Source organism: Phascolarctos cinereus, unplaced genomic scaffold, assembly GCF_003287225.1.
Source record: "Phascolarctos cinereus isolate Bilbo 61053 unplaced genomic scaffold, phaCin_HiC Scaffold_4;HRSCAF=312, whole genome shotgun sequence".
Lineage (NCBI taxonomy): Eukaryota > Metazoa > Chordata > Mammalia > Diprotodontia > Phascolarctidae > Phascolarctos > Phascolarctos cinereus.
This window is the reverse complement of record NW_027555847.1, coordinates 461269879-461292464: the sequence shown is the minus strand read 5'-3', so window position 1 is coordinate 461292464 and position 22586 is coordinate 461269879. Positions and strand designations below refer to the sequence as shown.

At 41.4% G+C, this 22586-nt stretch overlaps 1 protein-coding gene across 1 annotated transcript in view; it reads right to left on the bottom strand.

Moving 5' to 3' along the window:
* NCOA2 (nuclear receptor coactivator 2) overlaps positions 1–5490 on the bottom strand; it is a 302914-nt gene extending 297424 nt beyond the window's left edge. Inside the window, 1 exon segment of the mRNA XM_021002193.2 lies at positions 5261–5490. The gene's annotated coding sequence lies outside the window, so the exon portion shown is untranslated.
* Between the last annotated feature and the right edge of the window lie 17096 nt (positions 5491–22586).

Below are 22586 nucleotides of genomic sequence, written 5' to 3'. Positions count from 1 at the left end.
TATGTAAAGGGGAATCCAGCACTACAGCTGTAGTACCCATTCAATTCTTGGCCTCCCTTCAGGAACTGCCAATCCAGGTACTACCTGATAACTTCCCTGGGAATGTCAATGATTTAATTAAAATACACAACTTCCCTGGGAATGTCAATGATTTAATTAAAATACACAATCAGAAGCCAAAATTTTTGTTATTTATCAACCAGAAACATGCAATTTTTAGCCTAATGGTGCAAAGTATAATCTACTTCCAATCACCAGTCTTAATATCAAAAGATAGTACTTCTCACAGCTTCTCACAATTAGTTCTTTCAGTGTTACACCAGCTGGCAAGACAACGTAAGATAATACTAGATATTTACAAAGAGAGCTAAATTCTCCCAATCAGAAATTAGGACCAGAACCCTGTAAAAATATTCCCTATTTTTACACTTTTTAAATTTGGGATTCATAATAAAAAAATTTATAAGAAGGCTTCACAGACTGATTCACTTTAGTAAGCATTTGAAAAGTAATATAATAAATAAGACTTGATACACTTAGTAAAAAAAAAACCCTTTTAGAGGCCTTTAAAAATAAAAACAAACCAACAAAAGTCAATTTTTGTTGTTCTTCAGGAAAATTTGAAGAGAAAAGACATTTTCTAACATTAAGGAAAGGTAAAATGGGCAAAGCAGTCAAATCAGCTTGAGATCACTTTAGAAGGTATAAAAAAAGGGAAGACTTTGTCCTGCTTTTCCTGAAATGGCTTCCATAATTGACATGTAAATACAGTCTTATCATTACACCACTAGGGGAAAAGATTCTAGTTATAATCTTAGTGTACTTGTAGGCTTATGTTATAAAATGTTATATGTGATTATTTTACATTAAAAATGAACAAATCAAACTAGTTATTTTCAGTGCTAAAATAGCATCCCAAATCTGCTAAATTTTCTAAATTAATAAAGCATACAATGAAGATACAAACTGACATACAAAACAAAAAATTCACATAACAAACCTAAAATTGAAAAGAAAAAAGTAGTACTTGTTCAAATGCTAATCATAGCTCTCAGCATCTGCTGTTTAAAATTTCTACCATCTCACAATAAAGTTCTAATATCAAAAAAGAGGCAATTTCACTAAGACCTTATTTTTTTAATCTTTTAGAAAACTCTCAGCAAAAATTGCTTTAAACAAACCTTTTTTTCTCCAAAGCTAAGCAATGCTTAAAAGAAATGCCATTGAACCCCATATACAATCAACACTTTTTTAAAAATTCAAGCTGTCAAATCATTTCATATTTCAAGCTGATGTGATTACAAACAGCTAAGCTACTGAATCCTTAAACATTGGGTGTGTAGTAAAAACACCCCTGATGTTCCTCAAAAGTTTACTGGGGATAGTAGACAGTTACAAAAAATACTAATTGAAACCAACAAATGTTATCCTTTTATCCACACTTAATCATTTACCCATAGCATCATTTTACAATTTATGTTTACATTTAAATAGATGCTACCCAATGCAATGCAAAAATAATATTTCCTGAGCAAAAGGTTTAAAAATACAAAGCATTCAGAAAAATATTAAACGCATAATTTGTGAACTATGTCCTACCCTCTGCTTCAGTATCTTGACATCTTAAGTCAAAGAACTCCTGTTAAGTAAGACTCAAACTCCCCGGAGAAAAAAGGTTCAGATCCTGTCTGAGAACACACAATGGAATCACAGCTGACGATGCACATCTCTTCTGGATGTCTCCATATGTTCAAGAGTTCCTTCCCCCTCAACGAGGCTTTAAGGGACTTGCCACTATCTGCCACCAGGAAATGAAAATATTTTCAAGCATTGTGGTAAAGAATTAAGCATGAATAGTGTGTTACTCTTGAGCATACAAAAAAAAATTTTAAGGAAGAAAGTAAAGAAGAAAGGGCACATGCCAGTGACCATCTATAACTAACTTAACTGTTAGGAGGGTAGGGGAGATTGTTGATAAATTTGAAGCAATAATATAGATTGCTCTCTACCACTGTAAGCAGTTGGCAAGTAAAAGTATAAACCAGGGAGAGAAAAAACTATTATTCAATAAAATGTAAGGTAACAAACTGCAACAAAATACATCTAACCTTTTCCACATAAATGTAAAACCTGCATGAAGTTATTTACTCTGCATTTGGAACTGGATTAATAAAATAGAGACATTAATAGAAGTTTGGCAGGTATTTTTAGCTATAGCTTTGCTTCAGTTCTTTCATGGTAAAGTTCATGACAAGAGGTACTAAAATTCTGATAAAATTCTGATAAAGAAAAGTTCATGAAGATAAAACTTTTTAAAACCTTCTTCAATTAAATTTAAAGTAGCCTAATCACAGAATGAATGGATTCATTCTAGATCTAATTCTATTTACCTTCTGAACTCCTAAAATCTGGAATTAAAAGTCTTCACAAACTCTAGCTGGGAATAAAAACACTGTTTCAATAAATGTGCCACTAACCTTACCAACAAAGAACAGGAGCCCAAGCACTGCAGGAGCAGCTGTCTTTTTTTTAAAAAACTGTTATTCCTGCAGGGTAACCTGTGTTCTGTAGGGAGAATAAGACCCACTATTCTTTTGCTCCCTTAAAAAGTCACTAAGTCATTTATGCGACAAACAACCTGCCATGAAAGAAGTCTCTCGCCCTGTTTAAACTAGTGAAGCACCCACTCGATCTACATTTTAACAGTGTTTAAGGAAAAAGCTATTTTAAACGATTTATTTTTAAGAATCTTTAGTGTGGGAGTAATTCGGAAACTACATTTTACTCAAAATTCCCCCTACACACAAATATTCTTTGACCAGCTTTGCTCCTTAAATACCACAGCTTTATGTTTCACACAGTGATGCTTTGGTTTCTAACTACATTCTGTTTACCCAAGAAGGAGCCAAATAAAATGCATACCATAAACCACAACCTTCTATTTTTCTCTGTTTCATCCCTACACACCCAACGTTCAGGAAAATTTTGGAAACTGACTGCTTAATTAAACAATGAACAAGCAAAGATCACGAAAATTACTGATACTTTTCACTTCGCATTTCTAAAATAATCTTGACTTAAGATTATACCCAAGTGCTTTTTAAATATCAAGATACCCTCAAAGATGGGTTTCAATGATCACACGCTGGCACAGCTAGAAGGCAGAGGTGATATACAGAACCCTTAAGGATCCTCACTGCAAATAAAAAGAGGTCCAGAACCCGTGCTCCCTAAAGAGCATCCCTAACACGCCACTCTGTGATGCTACGTCCCGGACGACTGAGGATTTCACCCTACTTGAGGCGTCCACGCCTTTAACTAAGAGCGGCACACTGAGCACCGTACACCCGAACCCCTCTGCCCAAGACAAGAAGGCTGTATTGCTAAAGCCTCAGAACACAAGAGCAGGGTAGAGTCCTGGGCATGGAGAGGAGCAAGAAGGCTCTAGCTGGCGTCTCCATGGCTCCCCGCCCCAAGGCAACTTCTCTTTAACTGGTCCAGAGGAAGCTCCGCCCCCTCCCCCTCCCACTCCCACGATTGGCTCACCAAAACCCGGTCAGTCAGACTCCCCTCCTCCGAATGGCCCGCTGCCCCATCAGTCAGACGCAGCGCGATCCGGGTCGATGGGAGGGGAAGGCAGCGAGGGAGGTGGAGTGGGATTGAGATTGAAGGAGGAGGGAGGAAGGTTGGGGGGGTGGGCTGGTTGGTCCGTTCGTCAGTTCGGCTGTCAGGTCAGAGTCTCCGAAACGGCGAAGTTTTCCCGGCGCTGGGGCTGTGCGCTGGGGAAGGCGGTCGCGGCTCCAATCCCCAGGCTCAGAGGAAGGAGCTACATACAGTACAGCCAGAGGCTCCGGTCCCCGCATCCCACAGGCCCCGGAAACCGAAGGGGCGGGGGAAGAGGGCGGGGCCACCAACCCAGTGACCGGCCCCGCCCCCGATCCGTGGAGAGGCGCCTCCGGGACTCGGGGAGGGGGAGGGGAGGAGGGATGGCCGGGGGGCGGGAGCACCGGCCCGGCGGCTCAGGCCCCTCCCCAGCCCCGACCGAGGGAGAGAGCCGAGCCCCCGGCTCTGGGCGGGGTGTGGGTGAGGGCCCCTCCCCGCTTCCCGCCTGGGGCCCGGAGGCCAGTCACTCCAGGGGCGGGGAGAAGGGAGGGAAGCAGGGGACCAGGGGGAGAGGGGCGCTGGCGAGCCAACCCGGAACCTTCTCCGGCCGCCGCCGCCCCCGGCCCCGGCGCGCCCGCTGCCGGCCCTCCAGCCCCGACCCAAAAGTTAATTGCGGGGCACGAGCTGGGCCCGGGTGCGAGCACGGAGCATCTGCCTCCCGCCGCCGCCCCAGCCTCCCTCCTTCCCCGCAGCCTGCGCACATCGGGAGAGCTCCCCCGCCCAGCCCAACCCGCTCCCCCTTCCCTTCTTCTCGGCCTCCCGGGGGTCCAGATTCCCCTCCTCCCCCGACGGCCCCACGGCCTTCCCCTCAGCCCGGGATGCAACTTCCCCTCGTAACCTTGCCTCACCTTCCCTCCACTCCGCCCGAGAGCAGAGCCTCCCGGCCTCGCTCCCCAGCCCGACCCGCGGCTGCCCCTTCACACCTCCCCGCGCACTTCTCCGGGGTCCTGGCCGGCGCCCCGACGGCTCCCTCCCAGCCGCCTCGCCGGCCCCTTCCGCGATCTCACCTCCCTCATCCCCGGGACGCCCGTCTCTTGCAGCTCTCACTGCCCACCGACCACGGCGTGCGGTTGTGCCCGGCGCCTCCTCCCGGCGTGAGCCTCCTTCCCTCCTCCTCCTCTCCCGGGGCTGCAGCTTCCCCCTCGCAGCCCCGCCGCCGCCCCTTCCCCCGGCTGGGGCCCTCCCCGGCTGGGGCCGCTCCCCCCGCCTTTCACTCTGGGACTCGCTGTCCCAGTTCATAAGAGGGAGGTGCGCGCGTGTGTGTGTGTGCATATGTGGGAGTGCATGTGTGCGTGCGCGCGCGTGTATGCGTGTGTGTGCAAGGGGGTGGGGAGAACGTTCCTTTCTCTACCAGGAACTCCCCCCCCTCCCCGGTCTCCAACCCAAAACAAAAACTCCCCAACTCCGCGGCGCCCCGGGATGCAGCGGCCCTGCGGGGGCCCCACGCACGACACCCGTCCTGAGTAGACGAGCACGGGAGGGGAGAACAGGGGACGCGCGGCGGGCGGGCGGCTCTCCCCCGGGCTCCCTCGCCGACGCCGCCGGAAGGTGGGGACGGTGCACCTCCCCCTCCCCCGCGCTGGGAAGGTGCATTTACCGGGAAATCGGTGGGTCGGTCAGTCAGTCAGGTGGCGGCTGCCGACGGCGCTGACCTTCCCGGCTGGAGCTGGAGCGGAGGCTGTGGCCGCCATGTTCCCGTGTTAATAACTGCTGCCTGGTTGTTTATTTCAATGGAGATCCTCCCCCCGACTCCCCTCCTCCTCCTCTCCTCCTCACTTACAGAGAGAGACAGAACGAGCGAGCCGAGGAGGGGGCACCGTGAGGCCGCCAGCCCCTCCCTCCTCTCCTCCTCCTCCTCCCCCCCACTACAGGCGCAGGAGCAGCAGCCAAGTCCTGTCACTGGGGGAAGGACAAGAGGAGGAAACTTCCCTCCCACTCCCCTCCCTCCTCCCAATGCTCTGCAACATCGCCCCTGCGAGGGGGCAAAGGTGGCAGAAGGGGCACCCTGGACTGGCGGGGGGGGCGAGGTGAGGGTCGCGGGGTCCTGGGCGACCAAGCCTTCCAAAGAGGGATGGGGGGGATTGCAAAAGCAACGTGGGGATTGTGCGGGAGGGGGGAGGGGGCGCAAAACGAGGCAGAGGAAGGGTGTCCGATCCTATGGGCGATTGGAAGTGTAAAGAGAGTAAACAGATGACTCCGCGGCCAGGCCGGGGCAGTGCCAAAAAATAGAACAGAAAGGGTGAGCCGAGGGAGGGCCTGCACACAGAGGGGAGACAATGGGCAACTTGGGGCTGCCGTTCAGTTGGGGAGTTGCTACAGCCCAAGGAGAAAACGTTAGGTTTGGCAATTCGGGCCCTTTCAGAAGCAGGGCGGCTGCACCACTTGTGTGCCAAACATCGGCCTCCATTCCTTTGGCAGAACCTCGCGGTGCCCCCAAGATCCTCCCCCTGCTAAAGCTCCTCTGCACATCCCTGTGCTGCCACTACCCTTTCCCACCTCATCATCCCCTCCAAAAGAGTCTTTCCTATTGCACGTGTATTTTAACTAAGAAAGCTGGGAAAGGAAGCAAAGGGGAGGCCAGCTTCAATGGAAGTTCACCCCACAAGAATAGGGTAAAGAAAAAACAAAAAAAAACTGGGCACTTAACCACTAAGAACCTGAACATTGCTAGAATCACCGAGAGTGTAGTTGTTGGGTTTTTTTTTAATATGGGACTACTACTTTAACAGTAACAAGGAAGGTAAAGAAACAGAAAGATAGAAACTGAAAATAGCTAAGTAGAGAGAGGTAAAGAGAACGTAGAAGGGGCAATGGGTGCCCCTTAGATTTCATGTGCTGTGAAAGAACAGGTATCTTTTAATTTAAATCTTAAGTTACCTAGTGGTCTTGACTGACTGGGGAGGGTGAGAAGGTGACTTGGGTGGGGCAGAGTGGAACATTTGAGGCTTGTTTTTGTTTTGTTTTAAATTTCCATCCTTAATGTGTAGAAATGTGGGGCAATTTCTCAGAAGCTCAGTTTGGTGGGGACTAGAGTAGGATAATCCCTGACAAGCCCAATAAGGCTCCTTTGAGGAAAAGATTAATTTCTCTTTGGAGCAGGGGTTCTTAACCAGGGGTAGATGGAAGTAGCATGTCCCAAAAAAAAATCTATTTTCTCTAACATTTAACTGAAATTTAACATTTGCTTCAATTATTAAAGTAGGTGACAAACATTCTGAGGAGTCTGTGGGCTGCCTAGATTGCCAAAGAGGGACATAACACAAAAAAGATTAAGTACCCCCAGTTTACCCACTTAGAGCCTACCTACTTTCAGTCATCCTAGTCCTGAGGTAATCCCACATTCTTCAGTGCCTCATTGTGGCCTGGAGGTGACCCTGGGTTCTCAAAGACTGTGCCAGAAGAATGTAAACTCTGGCAGGTCCTACCATTCTGGAAAGGCTCTGCTAACAGATGGAATCTGTTTTCAGAGGCCTAACCTAGGTACCAATTGGCTGGCCACCTGGTGATGATTTTTTTTTTAATTCATGGCAACCCATGGAAAAAAGTGTAGTGGTAACCCTGGATCCTGACATTTTGCTGTACTCCGAACTCTTTTTTTTTGTCACCATTAGCTAATGGTAATTAATTGTATCCCTACATTATTTAAGAAAATATCCAATTTACATGTTCTGGGTGCATATAAGTGATTCTTTAAAAAAGCTTGACTAATCCCATGACTACATATATGCTCCCAAAAATTTATGCATGCCAAAAAACTTAAAACACCATATTTTTTTGGTAGGGAAAGCTGGAAACAAAGTAGGTCCTCATTAATTGGTGAGTGGCTGCATAAATTGTAGTATATGAATGTAATGGAATATTATTGTTATAAGACAAGTAATATGAGAAATTCAGAGAAATGTTGGAAGACACAAGAATTGATTTAAAGAAAGCAGAACCAGAAGAATGTTAAACATGATGGCAGTCAGATAAATTAAAAACATTAAAAGGCTGCCAAAAATGAAATTATTAACTGGTTTCACAGGCAATATGAGACACAACTCCCCTCTTCATGCAGAGGTGGGGGTGGTATGGATGTTGAATGTCGAGAACACTGACAAATGGATGACTCTGCTATTTTTCTCTATCTTTAATGGGAGATACCATGGAGGAAAAGATATAAGGAAATAACCGGGGAGGGGGGGTTAAAGTCTCAAAAGGCATCAATCCTTTTTTTTTAAGAAGTAGCTTAGATGCAGCATGACCTGGTGAAAGTCAGGGGAAGTGGGTTCTGGGCCTAATTCAGGCATTGACTTGCCTTCCAACCCTGAGAAGTCATAACTCATCTGTGTTTTACTTTTTTCATCTGTAAAACAGGAGTAATAACAACTGGCAAACACCTGACTGATCTGAATGTATGAACCAACAAACCAGGATAACAGTTACCACTGATAGTATACATATTCTACAGGAAAGAACACTAGCTGTAAGGTCAAAAGAGTGAGGTTCCCAGGCACATCTGCTGCTACAGTACTATCTGTGTGACCTTGGGCAAATTATTTAACTTCCCAAGACCCTGGTTTCTTCATCTATGAAATGAGGAGTCTGAATTAGATGGCCACTGAGGTCCCTTTCAGTTCTAGATCTGTGACCCTAAAGGAGAACAACACTAAAAGACTTCAAAACTGATCGATGAAGCGATTAAACCTGACTTTAGAGGACAAATGGTGAAAGCATGCCTCCTGCCTTTTGATAGAGAGGTAGTAGTGGATAGGTACACAAGAAGGCAAAACATGTCAGAAATGGTCAATGTTTGGATTTGCTTTGTTCAGTTGTACTTATTTGTTATACAGAAGGGTTGCTTAGGTTAGAGAAGTGTTGGGAAGTGACAACAATAATGAAAAGAAGAGCATCACTAAAAATGCTATGCAACCTGTGGAGGAAAGAACTATAAACATTAATCCTTTGTATTATAAGAATTATTATTGTTGTTAAGTCATGTACAAGTCTTCATGACCCCATGGACCATACTCTCCATGGAGTTTTCTTGTCAAAGACACTGGAGTAGGGGGCAGCTAGATGGTGCAGTGGATAGAGCACCAGCCCTGGAGTCAGGAGGATCTGATCAAATCCAGCCTCAGACACTTACTAGCTGTATTATCTGGGGCAAGTCATTTAACCTAAATGCCTGGGGGGAAAAAAAAGACACTGGAGTGTTTTGCCATTTCCTTCTCCAGTAGATTAAGGCAAACAGAGTTATTGTGTCTGAGGCCACATTTGAACTCTGGTCTTCCTGACTCCAGGCCCAAGGCTCTACTGCTAAGCTACCTACTATGAGAATTATTAGTCACAGGGAAATAAAGAGTCATGTCTTGGCTGTGCCTTTTTCCTCTTTATGTTTTTCCCTCCTGCATTATTCTTACCACTTGAGGGTCCTCTCTAATGTTAAACCTATTCTATTCTTCCTCTTTAATCTTTTTCCTATCCCTGCCCTTTGCAGGATAATCCTTCCCCCCTACACACACACACACACACACACACACACACACAAAACCCTAAAACATAAGATTCATAAGCTTACAGTAATTTTACAAGCCCTAGTCACAATTATTAATATCACTGATGAAGAATTGCACCAGTGCTCAATAAGGAGAGTCAAAAAATAGGAAAAACAAAATGCTTCAGGAGAGAATATGATAAGGTGTGTAGGGAATGCAGCTAGGTCCAGCAGGTATAAAAATTCATATAGTGGGAAGTTGTAACATGGGAACTTGTTTCAACCCAATGGAAATATGCAGTGCAAATTCAAATAATGCAGTCACCTCAAAGGATTCATTATTGACATTAATTGGGACCTAGCTGTATGATAAATGCAAGAACTTTCACCTAGAAGTAGTCAAATAGTTGACAGAATGGTGTAGGAAAGAATGCTAAAGTTGAGATCAGAAGCCCTGGGTTTGAATTCTGGCAGTGCACCTATTTCTTGTGAGACCTTAGGCATGTAGCTTAAGCATCACCTCCCTGATGTCATGGTCCTCTTCAAGAACAAAGGACAAACAACAACCATAACCTTCAACCCTCAATCTTAGTCAAATGATAATGCAAGTAAATCCTATCTCACAACTGTTGAGAGGAAAGTGCTATGTAAAATGTGATCTATTACCACTAGTGATATGAGTAAAAAGAAAAGAAAGGAGAGACATAGGGCTGGGATTATTGACCAAACACAACAAGGAAATGATCCCTCCTCTGGACATCCATCATGCCCCAAGAACTTCTTCATCCAGCCTTCAAGATCACTTCAACCCTACGACTGACCCTTTATCAGCACTCTAACTTTGCCCTACCCCTTCTGATTGGAGAGAGCAGAAAGCGCTCCTCCCAGAGCCTCCATTTAACAAAAGGGTCTAGAACAATCATGTCTTCCTTTCTCAGCTGGCTACACTTTTCCAGACTTCTCCCTCCTGCCCTGTATGCCTCCCCCTCCCTTTCCTGTCCATTTTATATCTTGTCTTTCCCCATTAGATTACAAACTCCTTGAAAGCAGGGACTGCCCTTTGCCTTTCTTTGAATCCCCATTATTTAGCACTGTGCATGGCACATAGTAGGCAAATAATATTTATTGGCTAGCTGACTGACAAACCATAAAGGGGAAGGAAATTATTACGATTAATGAGAAAGAAAAGTGAATGACTGTGGAACAAGGGTACAAAGAGATGAAACAAGGGTACAACGAGACAAACTAGTAAAGGAGAAACAAATTGACAGGCAGTAATGAAACATAATTGAGTCAGTGAAATGACCTAGAAGATTATATATACCCAAACTAGCAACAAGAAAACTAGACATTCTGAGTACCATAGTTCAAGAAATCCTAGTCCTATTCGCATCTTCTTATCCCCATCTTGTTCTAATGGAGGAGGAGAATATTAAAATAGAAAATGTATGATTAGAAAATCATATTTATAAATCAATTTAAAATTTTCCATTATAGTAAGCTTTTTCCCTCATTGACTGTGTCTGCTATGACACAAAACATCAGTCTTTTCATTCAAAAATTCAGTTACGTAAATTAAAAAAAAGTCAAGTCAGTTGTTTGACATCTTTCTAATAAAAATAACAACAGCCTGGTGATTTAATTTTTCACATTTCTACTAAGCATTCCCCAGCTGTATCTAATACTCTCTCTCTGTATATCTGTCTTTCTGTCTCTATCTCCCCTTGAGTACTTGGAAGCTCTCATCTAATCTTATACTTTCAAGTTCTACTTTTTTATAGATTATTCCAAAATCTGTATTTTCAGCTCTGACTACTAGCTCTAGTTACATATTTCAGATAGTTATTTGTTTGGATTACTTCAATTACCTGAAATTCAGTAGCTCTAAAAGCAAACCAACTCTTCAAAACTTGATTGTCTCTCCTGACTGCTCTATTTTTTAAATTAATTAAAAAGAAAAGAAAGAAAGGTCAGGGAAATACTGGCATACTAGACTTTGAATCCCAGCTGCTTAGGTGTAAATTTCACCTCTGACATTTTCTGGATGTATGACCATGGGCAAATTCCATAACTTCTCTAAGCCTCATAATGGGGACCATGATATTTGTAGCATCTCCCTCACAGGACTGTTGTGAGGACAAAAAAGAAGCTCTCTATAAAGTGCTATGTAAAAATGGTAAGGGCAGCTAGGTGGTTCACGATTTCAGGCTTGGAATCAGTAAGACTGCTCTTTCTGAGTTCAAATCTGGCCTCAGACACTTACTAGCTGGGCAAGTCTCTCAACCCTATTTGCCTCAATTTCCTAACCTGTAAAATAAGCTGAAGAAGGAAATGGCAAAGCACTCCAGTATCTTTGCCAAGAAAACCCCACATGGGGTCATGAAGAGTTGGACTTGACTCAACAACAGCAATGTAAATGGCATCTTTTATTATCACCCAAGTCTCAAAACTCCTGAGTTATTTCCTACTCTGCCCTTTCCTCCATCCCTTTTCTCTTCCCTATAATCCAATTAGTCATTAAAACCTATAACTTCTATTAGTGTCCCTGCCCCTCTCCATTCCCAAAGCCACCAACCTGGCCCTTACCCTCTCACACTGGCAATTCAATAGCCTCCAAACTGATCTCCATGTTTTCATTTTCTCCTGGATCCATTCCATCCTGCACAACTCTGCCAAATTAATCTTCCTAAAACTTCATTTTCATCTTGTTTCCTTCCCTACTCAATGGAACAGCTTAGAATCACTCCTGTTGCCTACAGAACAGTTTAAATAGGCTGGTCAAGGCTCTTGGCTGACTGGCCCAGACCTACATCCTCTTCCACTCCTCCTGTACAAGAACCTGGCACCTCTGGTAAACTGTTTTACTCTATCCCCAGACCCCTTGCCCTTTTACTTGTAGTGTCCCACCCACCTAGAATGCCTTGCTAACTAACCTGTCCTTTCCATGAATATGTCGATGTTCAAATCTATTAATTTTTCAAGACACTACTTAAATTCATAAAATTTTTCCTGACCCCATCAATCTAACATGATCTCCACTCTACAAATATTTTAATAGTTGGTAAGCTCAGTAATATAGTGGAAGCTGAGTGGGTCTACAGGGGCTATTCCATGGAGCATAAGCCCAGAACTCTCCCAGAAACTTCTGGGAACTCTAAAGAAACAGTGACTCATTGCTTGGGCCTTTGGTGGATGACTAACTGCCTGGCTACTTCTGGCCATGTGGTAGCCCAGTGCTGAAAGGACTTGGCATTTTAGAATGACATGGAAAACATTGTGGTTCCTTAGTCCTCCTCCAGCCCAGTGACAATAGCAAAGGAAAAGGGGCTACATCTCTTAAAAGGGGAGAGTTTTCATCTTGGACCTCTGGGCTTGGATTCTTCCACATAGTAAATAGTGCATTCTATTGCTAGAGACCTAAGGGTAAGGCTATAGGCTGGGTTCTCCCCCTCTCCGAGATGCCAGTTCCACATAGTGTTGTGGACTCATCTAAACAAGTTTGCCCCTGGGCCTCTGTTATCCTTTTCTTCTGCATATTTCCTCTCCTAAGCAGGTTGGTTACCCTGTCAGTCCAAATGGCCTGAGGAGCTTGTTCAGCATTGCAGCTCTGGAGTCCCCAGGCTGCAATAGCTCATGGCAGGGAAGCTTCTACTTTGCAAAGGACAGCCACTGACAAGAAGACTGGACTTTTTACCAGTATTAGGAGTGGTTTGGACAAAGCCAAGCCTAGGTGAAATGTAACCTGGCTAATTATCGGTATTGCAAAACTGCGTTATGTTCTGATAAGGTTTAAATATTAGTCTCAGCTGATTGTAAATTAAGTTAATGAATTCTGTTATGATCATTCTATTAATGTTTGCTGTTTATTTTTCATGCTTAGCATTCCTTTTTGTTTTCTAAGTAAGAATAAACCTGCCCAAATGCTTGATTAATATTGTCCATTGAGTACCTTTGTTATTTTCCCCTTTTTAAGTTCCCTAGACGTGAACCATACTTCATTTATCCTATTAATATTGTACCTGGACATGGAGTGGGAGTTTCATTAATAAGCTAATGAATATGAGAATGCAGAAGACGAACTTCTATTGGAAGGGACTTCAGAGGTCATCTTGTCAACCCCATCATTTTACAAATGAGAAAACCAAGGCCTAAAAGAGATTAGTGGCATGCCAAAAGTCACATAAATAGAAACCAAGGAAGGATCTGAACCAGCATTCTCTGACTCCAAATCCAGCTGTTGTTTTCAATGTATCAGTTAATCACAATCATATTTTATGATCTCTCTTCTATTATCTTGTCATTCAGTTGTTTTTCAGTTGTATTCGATTCTCTGTGACCCTGTTTGGGATTTTCTTGGCGAAGATGCTGGAGTGGTTTGCCTAAAGTGGTTTTGCCTGAAGTTTGCCTAAGTTGAGAAGTTGGTTTCCTTCTCCAGCTCATTTTACAGGTGAGGAAACTGAAGCAAGACTTGCCCGGGGTCACAAAGCTAGAAAGTGCCTGGGACCAGATTTGAACTCAAGAAGAGGAGACTTCCTGACTCCAGGCCTGGCACTCTATCCACTGCACCTCCTAGCTGCCCTCTATTATCTTGAGCTATTGCCTAAAACTTTAATTAAAAAAAAAACTTATTTAAATCTTTTCTCCAAATTAGATCGTAAGCTCATTGAGATTAAGCTCAAGTCTTATGCTTCTTGGTATCCTCACCAGTATATGATGTAGAACAACCCACAGTTTCAACCTCTGGACCACTGGAAAAAAATACAGAAATTCCATAGATACAAATGTAAAAGGTTTTGCTTTCTTTCATTTAAAAAAAAAAACAACCTTGTCTTGACCTTTTTTGTCCCTTTTGCATTACAAAGCATTCAATATTTATATTCCCATAGAGTATCAATTAAAAAGGTATACTAATTATCTAATGACAGTTCTAATATGAAAAACATCAATTCACAAACCTGTGTTATGTCTACTTGGAGCCAAGCATTATGCTGGAGGCTGGGAAAAAGAGAAACAGCTCCTGCCCTCAAGGACCTTACATTCTATTCAGGCAAGCAACAGGCACATGTAAACACAAAATCTATAAAAAGTAAATTCAAGGCTCTAGGGGGTAGGGCACTAATGGGGGAGGGGGTGCTGAAGAGAGCCATTAGGCCTTTTATAGGATGTGGCACTTAAATTTAGCTTCGGAGGAAGCTAGGGATTCTAGGAGACACCAGTAAGGGTTCAAAGCAGCCCAGGCATGAGGCACAGCCTATGGAAAAGCACTGAGACAGGAGCTGAAATATTGTGTTAGAAGAAATGAAAGTAGGTCAGTTTGCTGGACCTTTGAGTGAGTAAAAAGGAGTAATATCTGGAAAGGTAGGCTGGAGTCAGATTGTTGTTTCGTTGTTTCTCAGTCGTGTCTCACTCTTTAGGAGCTGTTTGAAGTTTTCTTGGCAAAAATACTAGACTGGTTTGCCATTCCCTTCTCCAGCTCATTTTACAGAGCAGGAAACTGAGGCAAACACAGTTAAATGACTTGACCAAGGTGGAATTTGAATTCAGGTTTTGCTGACTCCAGGCCTGGGGTTCTATCTACTGCCCCACCTAGCTTCCATGAATCAGATTACAAAGGGCTTTAAATGCCAAAGGAGAAATTACTGCTTTATCTTAGGCAATAGGAGACACTGAAACTTTTCTAGCAGGAGAATGATCTGTGCTTTAGGAATATCACTGGCACCTAGGTATGTGCAGAATGGATTGGACAGGGGAGAGACTTAAAGCAGAGAAACCAATTAGGAAGTCATTACAGTAGTCCAGGTAGGTAAGAGGTTGGTACAGGGAGTCTCATCACCAGGTTGGCTCAAAGATAGTATATTTTTTAGCTGTAGCAGTTTCAAGGATGATCTACTAAATTTTAGAGAGATATCTACACTATAGAGAGATATAAGTAACATCACTAGAAGAAATATCCTGACCAGCGAAATTATAGCTTCTTGAAGTAGTGTTTTAAACTACAAAAATCACATCTCATTAATAACAACTCAAATTATATAAACATCAGGGTTTACAAAGGACTTTCCTCATAACAACTCTGAAGTAGGTAGTACAAACATTATTAACCAGGTTTTACTTTTTTCTTGCAGAAATTTATTTTTAAATATATTTTATCTTCCCCATTACATATAAAGACAATTTTAACAGTTTTTAAAATTTTGAATTTCAAATTTTCTCTCTCCCTTCTTTCTTCTTTCTCCTCTCCCTCCCCGTCTCCCTCCTTTCCTCACTTACTTCCCCTCTCCCAGTAAGCAATATCAATAGGTATACATGTTCGATCACATAAAACATGTTACTATATTCATCATGTTGTGAAAGAAGACATGGACTCAAAGGAAGAGAAAATGAAAAAAAATACAGAAAGCGAAAAATAGTGTGCTTCAATATGCATTCACACTCCATCCGTTCTTTTTTTGGAGGTGGATAGCATTTTTTTTCATGAGTCCTTTGGAATTGTCTTCGATCATTGTATTGCTGAGAATAACTAAGTCATTCACAGCTGATCACTGTACAATATTGCTGTTGCTGTGTACAATGTTCTCCTGATTCTGCTCACTTCACTTTGCATCAGTTCATATAAGACTTTCCAGGATGAACTATGTTTTACAAATAAAACAGGTTCAGTGACTTGCCCAGTATCACAGAGCTACTACATTACTGAACCAGGAACTTTGACATACCATGCCCCCAGTAAGTATGTGTTAATAGAGTGGCAGACATGTGGTCAAATGTTATTGTTCACAAAAGGAGAGAAATTCTCTTTCCACTAAGTATCAAACCCCATGGCTAATCAGTGCAATGGAAAGAACACTGGACAGGAAATCAAAGCCGTTAATGTTCGCCCCAGCTCTACCACCAGTTTGAGATCCTGGCCATATCCCCTGAGGCCCATCTCTTTGAGCCACATTTTCTTTACCTGAAAGATGAAAGGAGTTGGATTAGGTGATCTACAGGGTCTCTTCCAGCAATAACATTCTATGACTCTATAATAGGGAGCTAAATTCTGCTAGAAGTGGAAAAGAACATTTATGCTATAATTCAAGGTTTGTGTAAAATTCCCTCCTCTCAATTGTAGCCAGAGTAAAGGAGCTGTCTTCACAAAACAAACATACAGTCTGAATAAACATTTCTGGAGCCTTTTTTCCCCTAATGGAAGATTTAGTTTCTGAAGATTAATACGCCCTTTGCTTTCTATGAAATTAATGTAATAGGCCTTTGTAAAAGTGGACCACTTGACAAACATTTCCATTCAGTTTGGAGCACTCACGCTAGCAGTATTTCCTAAGCTTTAAAATAGAAAAGCCCTGTTTTTATAGAAAATGTTTATAGAGTTAGCCCACATCAACCTTGATTGGTCTGGTATTTATGAATGTCATTTTCAACTTCTTTAATTGAATGCCTAAGCCCCTTGTATTGTACTCCTAAATGATTATCAAGTTTAACTTAAAACAGTGACTTGAGAAATTGCTTTGCTTTGTTTGACCTCATAACATAACACCTCTCTGTGCCCAAACCAACCCGGCCCCTGCAAAAAACCCTCCAAGATTAGAAATTTATTCAAATATTTTCTCATACAAAATATACCAAAGTGTTTTTCAGGAGGTTTGTACAAAATTAGGATTGTTTTTGTGAATTGCTAATATTACTTCATAATGGCTTTCATCCAAAACCTAAAAATATTTCACAAGGCATACTAAAGCTTTCCAAAGACTCAGAAATCTAAAGGAATGATCCAATTCACAACCATAATACAAATATTGTCCCTGGTTTAGGTGAGAACTAGGAGTTAATAATACAAAAGAACATTATGAATTATTAGGAGGAAAAAAATCCATTGAAACTATCCTAGAATATGTATTTCATTTGCAATATCATCCTTGTGGGAAAAAAAGGAAGGAGTTACAAAATGTTACATAACAATCAGTTAGGGAAATAAAAATAAACTTTCACATCAAGTAATAAAAAAAAGATACTGAATAATCATATTCCAAATCATATTTCTCCCCCCTAAAAAAGGTTTATTGATTATAATAGAAAGAACAGAATCAGAGCATCTGGATTTAAATACTGCCTCTGATGTTTATTATCTCTCTGAAATTAAGCAAGTCCTTAAGTTCATCAACCCTCAGTTTCCACATCTGTAACAGGGATTGGACTTGATGCCCTCTGAGATCCCTTCCCACTCTAAATCTAAGATCCTATTTTAATATTCCTTCCAGGGCAATTTCCAGAACCCCCATTTAAATAAATTGGCATAGCAAGTCCCCAAAGAGCAGGCACTGCTCTTCTGCATCCTACGGGTAACTCTAAGGGGTTTTTATATCATAAACATTTCTGGATATGCTCCTCCTCCCCCAGCTGTACCACCACTACCACTTCTTGCCCCAGCAGTGATCTTTTTTTCTTATGATAAAGAAAAAACAATCAGTTAAGCATAATCAACCGATATATCAATCTGACAAAGTGAGCAACATTTCACACCTATAATCCACCTCTCTAATGAAAGGAGACAGCTATAGTTCCTTGGTCTTGGGACCAAGGCTAATCACAGTAATTACGTGAGAGAGTACTTCTTTTTATTGTTCTTTTCATTTATATTGTTCTTGTGTTTACTTATTATGTTCCAAGTTCTGCTTACTTAACAATGAATCAATTCATGTGTTTGTATATATTTCTGCATTCCTTGTATTGATAATCTCTTAAAACAAAATAATATCCCATTCTGTTCATATGCAAGTTTATTTTGCCAGTTTCTTGCAAAATTTTTCCATTGGAATTCAACTGGAAATCACTGTTTAGTTGCCTGCTTACATTCATCATGCATCTTTCCATTGCCACTTGGGTCACCTGTGATTATAAGTTTAAGACTTCAGTATTGAATAATTCGTAGCCATATAGCATTTCCAGAAGATTATTGATATTAAATTAGTTTCCTGTTCATATTTAATTTTTTATCCTTCTAATTCAACAATTATAATATCCTATAATTCTTAGTGATCAAATTATTTAAAAGACACTTATCAGAGCTGAGGTGTGAACTTTAGTTTCCTGAATTCAAGTCCAGATCTTCTACTTCACCAGACTCCTGACTCTGTCCATTCTGTATGAGGTTGTACATGTCACTTAACCTTTCTCAGTTCAAATTTCTTTATCTGTCAAATGGGGACAAATGCTATCTGTCCCAATTATCTCACATGATGGTTGTGAAATAAATGAGAAAATGAATATAAAATTGCTTTGTAAATTGAGGGATTACACAAAATAAGGTGTTATTATTATGCTGTACTGTGTTTCTAATTTGTACCATAGGATGTAATTTGATTCTGATGTGAACATTATTCTAATCCATTATGAGAATAAAACTGAGAGCAATATTCTGTCTTTATTTTAATTTTCTTTTTATTTACCTCATTGAAATCATTGTATAGATCATTCTCCTGAATCTGCTTCCTTCATTCTGCTTCAGTTCATAGCTTTCCCATATTTCATTGTATTCCTCCTATTTGTCGTTTACTTTGCACAGTACATTTCCATGGCATTCATATAACTCACTTTGTTCAGCCAGTCCCCAACTGATGGGCAATGCTTTTGTTTCCATTTTTCTTTACAGCTACTACAGAAAGGGCAAATTTCAATTACCCCAAATTATATATTTCATTTGTAATATCATCCTCTTGAAAAAATAGCATTGTTGTAGGAGTACCTACTCCTACAAAGATGTTTTACATGAAGTCAATGTATAACCTTGGGCAGATGAATGAATCTGTCTGGGCCTCAGTTTGCTCATAGATAGACTAGATTTTTTCCAATTCTGAATCTGTGATGTTATGAGCTATCATTCTTTGGAGTTGTTTGTTTAGCAACAAATCACATAATTATGTGACACATACATGTGATAATAAAAGATGTTGTTGTTCAGTCACGTCCGACACTTTGTGACCACATTTAGGGTTTTCTTGGCAAAGATATTAGGGTGGTTTGCCATTTCCTTTTGCAGTTCATTTTATATATGAAGAAACTGAGGCAAACAGGATTAAGTGACTTGCCCAGGGTCATACAGTTAATATCTGAGGAGGAATATTAACTCGGGTCCTCCTGACTCCAGGCCCTGCACTCTATTCACTGCACCACCTAGCTGCCCCAATAAAAGACATATTCTTTTGAGGCAGAAATTAATCTATTAAGTTAGTGACAAGGATTGTTTTCTCTATGAAACATATCATGGAGAATATAAAAGTACCTCCTGGGCCAGTGTTATTTTGTAGCCAGCTCATACTAGCTTTTGAGAACTGATTAAACTGAGAACTGTTAAATTTACAGCGTGAGCATTTACACCTCAGAAATCATCAAATGCTACGAATCAAGGCTTGATTTATTATTTTGTGGATTATCTAGACTTTATAAAGTGATTGAAAAAATGTTAATAATGCAAACTAAACTAAAAGATGTGTCATGAGTACATTATTTTTTCAGTCACTTATTAAACTTTTACCAGCACATCTCTGTTACCCCTCAAAACAGCAGCCCAACAATTTTTGTGGTATTAAAATGATAATTGGCATTAGACAATGACCTAGAAAAGTGGTTTCTCACTGTGTGCCATAGACCCCAGGGACCTGAGTAATTTCTTCTTCAAAGGCTTTGCCAGAGAATCCAAGCACTGTTATTTAGATCAAACTGAAACAACATAGAAAGTGTGGCTCAGTATGTTAAGTAAGCAAACATACTTTCTGCAGACTCAATAAATAAATAAAATCTCACATGACATCTATGCATTACTGTTTTTCAAATCCACATAGCTGCCATTGCGGTTAATAAAATACAAATTCATTTGAAAGGAGAAAAAACAAAGAATGTTATAGCACTGAGGTCCAGAAGAAGCAGTGATAACAGTATGAAAATGATTAAAGTCTGGACTCAGTAATGGCTATAGGACATCAGAAAGCATGCTAAAAAGAGACAGAAGAGGCAGGAATAGAGAAGCTATAAAATTAGGAGGTTACTCTAAAAAGATAAGCTTTGAATAAAAAATAGTTTAAATAAACAGTATGAGAATCATCCCCAAATGGTGGTCAGGGATGCCAACCAGGCCAAATTTGTAGACTCAAAGAAAGGATCCCCTGAACTCCTGTTTTTTTTTTTAAATGAGAATATAGCTTATATACAAACATAAACATTAAATGTATTTTAAATTCATGCTAAAAGAGAAGGTCAATATATGAGCATAGTGTGGAAACAGTGCAGGATTTGACATCAGGTAATCTCAATTAATTTCTCCCTCTGCTGTTTACTAGCTGCATGACCTTGGGTAGATCACTTAAACTCTCTGGGCCTCAGGCTCCTCATTTGTAAAATAAAAGAGTTCAATTAAGTGATTTCTAAGGTGCTGTTATTGTTCAGTCATTTTTCAGTCAGAGTCTGACTGTTTGTGAACCCACATTTGGGGTTTTCTTGGCAAAGAAACTGGAGTGGTTTGCCATTTCCTTCTCCAGCTCATTTTAAAGATGAGGAAACTGAGGCAAACAGAGTTAAGTGATTTGTCCAGGGAGATATTTCTAGTGAGTGTCTGAGGATGGAATTAGATGTAGGTCATCTTGACTCCAGGTCCAGTCCTCTACTCACTATATCAATTAGCTGCTCTTCTAAGCAGCCTTCTAAGATCTTCTAAGGTACCTTCTGGCTTTAAATCTACAATCCTATATGATACAATTAAAATTAAGAGAAAAGGAACAAGCTCTCAAAATAACAAGGGAGGCACAAAGCAGGAGACAAACTTAACAAATGTGTTGGACCGTGCCATGAAACACGACCAGTACAGTTATCCAAGTGAAAGAGGGATCCTCTACAGATAGTAAGGATGTTTGTGGATGGTGTGCTGATTGTATCAAGCCCTAAAACACTGCAGACTCTCCTTAATCCAAACCACTCAAAGATGTTTGGGCTGGACAGAAGAAAAACTAAATATAAAGAATGATCCACATAATGATGTGCAGTTGGAACCCACAGAGCTCATTCATCAGAACTTCTTCAGGGATGGAGACTAGAAATGGGCTATGATCTGGGACCAGAAATTAACGAGAATAGTAGTGAGCATTGGATGGTCTTTGAGAAGCTACAGTGCTTTTAATGACCCCAAGTTTCTGCCTGAAACCAAGGTCCATCTTTTTAACAGTATTTTTTTTGGTGTTGCTATATGGTTCTGATTCATAGAAGGATAAAAATGCAAATCACTCAAAAGTCAGTGGAGGGACACATGGTGGGCATAAGTAGGCTGCAAGATAATATAAATGAAGAATTGCACAAGAGAAATGATATAAAGGACATCATCAGAGAGAAGTAATAGGGGAAAATGAGCCAGTCTTACAGCAAGATCTGGAAGTAGCTGATGGGAAAGAGCTCATCCACTGGTATCGATGTATAAATAATAGATGGGGGTTCCCATGTGTAAGATATACACGATTGAATAGGGATATCTCCCATATACAGTGTTTACAAAGTGGGTGCAACAAGTAGCTTCTTTTGCAGACTTGGCTAGCTTTTGACTTTTTGCCTAGACTCTACTAGATCTAGGGGTACATATATATGTATATTATTAATCTCTCTTTGCTCATAGACTTTTCTGTTTATGCAAACTTGCGCTTACTTAAGCATTGCAGCAGAAGGAATATCTCCCAGAGCCTCGTGGGGGCCTGGGTTGCTTCCTAGAAAAGCCTGGAGGAAAGTCACTCCCAGATGCTTGACCACTGGGGCACCTTGGGCAGCTCAGAGGTAGGGGTGCTGAGTATGTCCTCATTGCATATCTTTGCTGAACACTCTCTCTCATTGTGGCTGAGTAAACCTCTTTTTGTTAACTGTTAGGTGGACTACCAGTGTCTCATTCCATTCTAATTTCAGACTTAAACTGCTGGTTAGCCCTTATTCAGGAAAGAGTAATTATTTCAATGTGCTTCCATTGTATTTGGGGCTTCTATATGGACGTACTTTCTGCTCCCAGTTCCCCTAGGTCTCAGCTGTGCTGAAGAGGGATGTTTCTTCCTCTGCAGAGACCCAAACCTGGAGTCAAGAAGACTTGATTTCAAATCTTGCCTCAGACACTTACTTTCTAGCTGTGTGACCCTGGACAGATACCAGTTTAGGGTTCTGGTAATTTTAGTGTCACCAAAATGAGCATGATCGGCTCAATAGATGGCACATTGGATCTGGCATCAGGAAGCCCTGCCTCAAATTATCTTTGTGACTATGGGCAAGTCACTTAAACTTTGTCTACCTCAGTTTCCTCACCCATAAAATGGGGATAATAGTATCAGATACCTCCCAGGATTGTGAGGATCAAATGATGCAATATTTGTAAAGTGCTTCACAAACTGCAATGTGCTATACAAATGCTAGCTATTATTATCTTTACCATTCT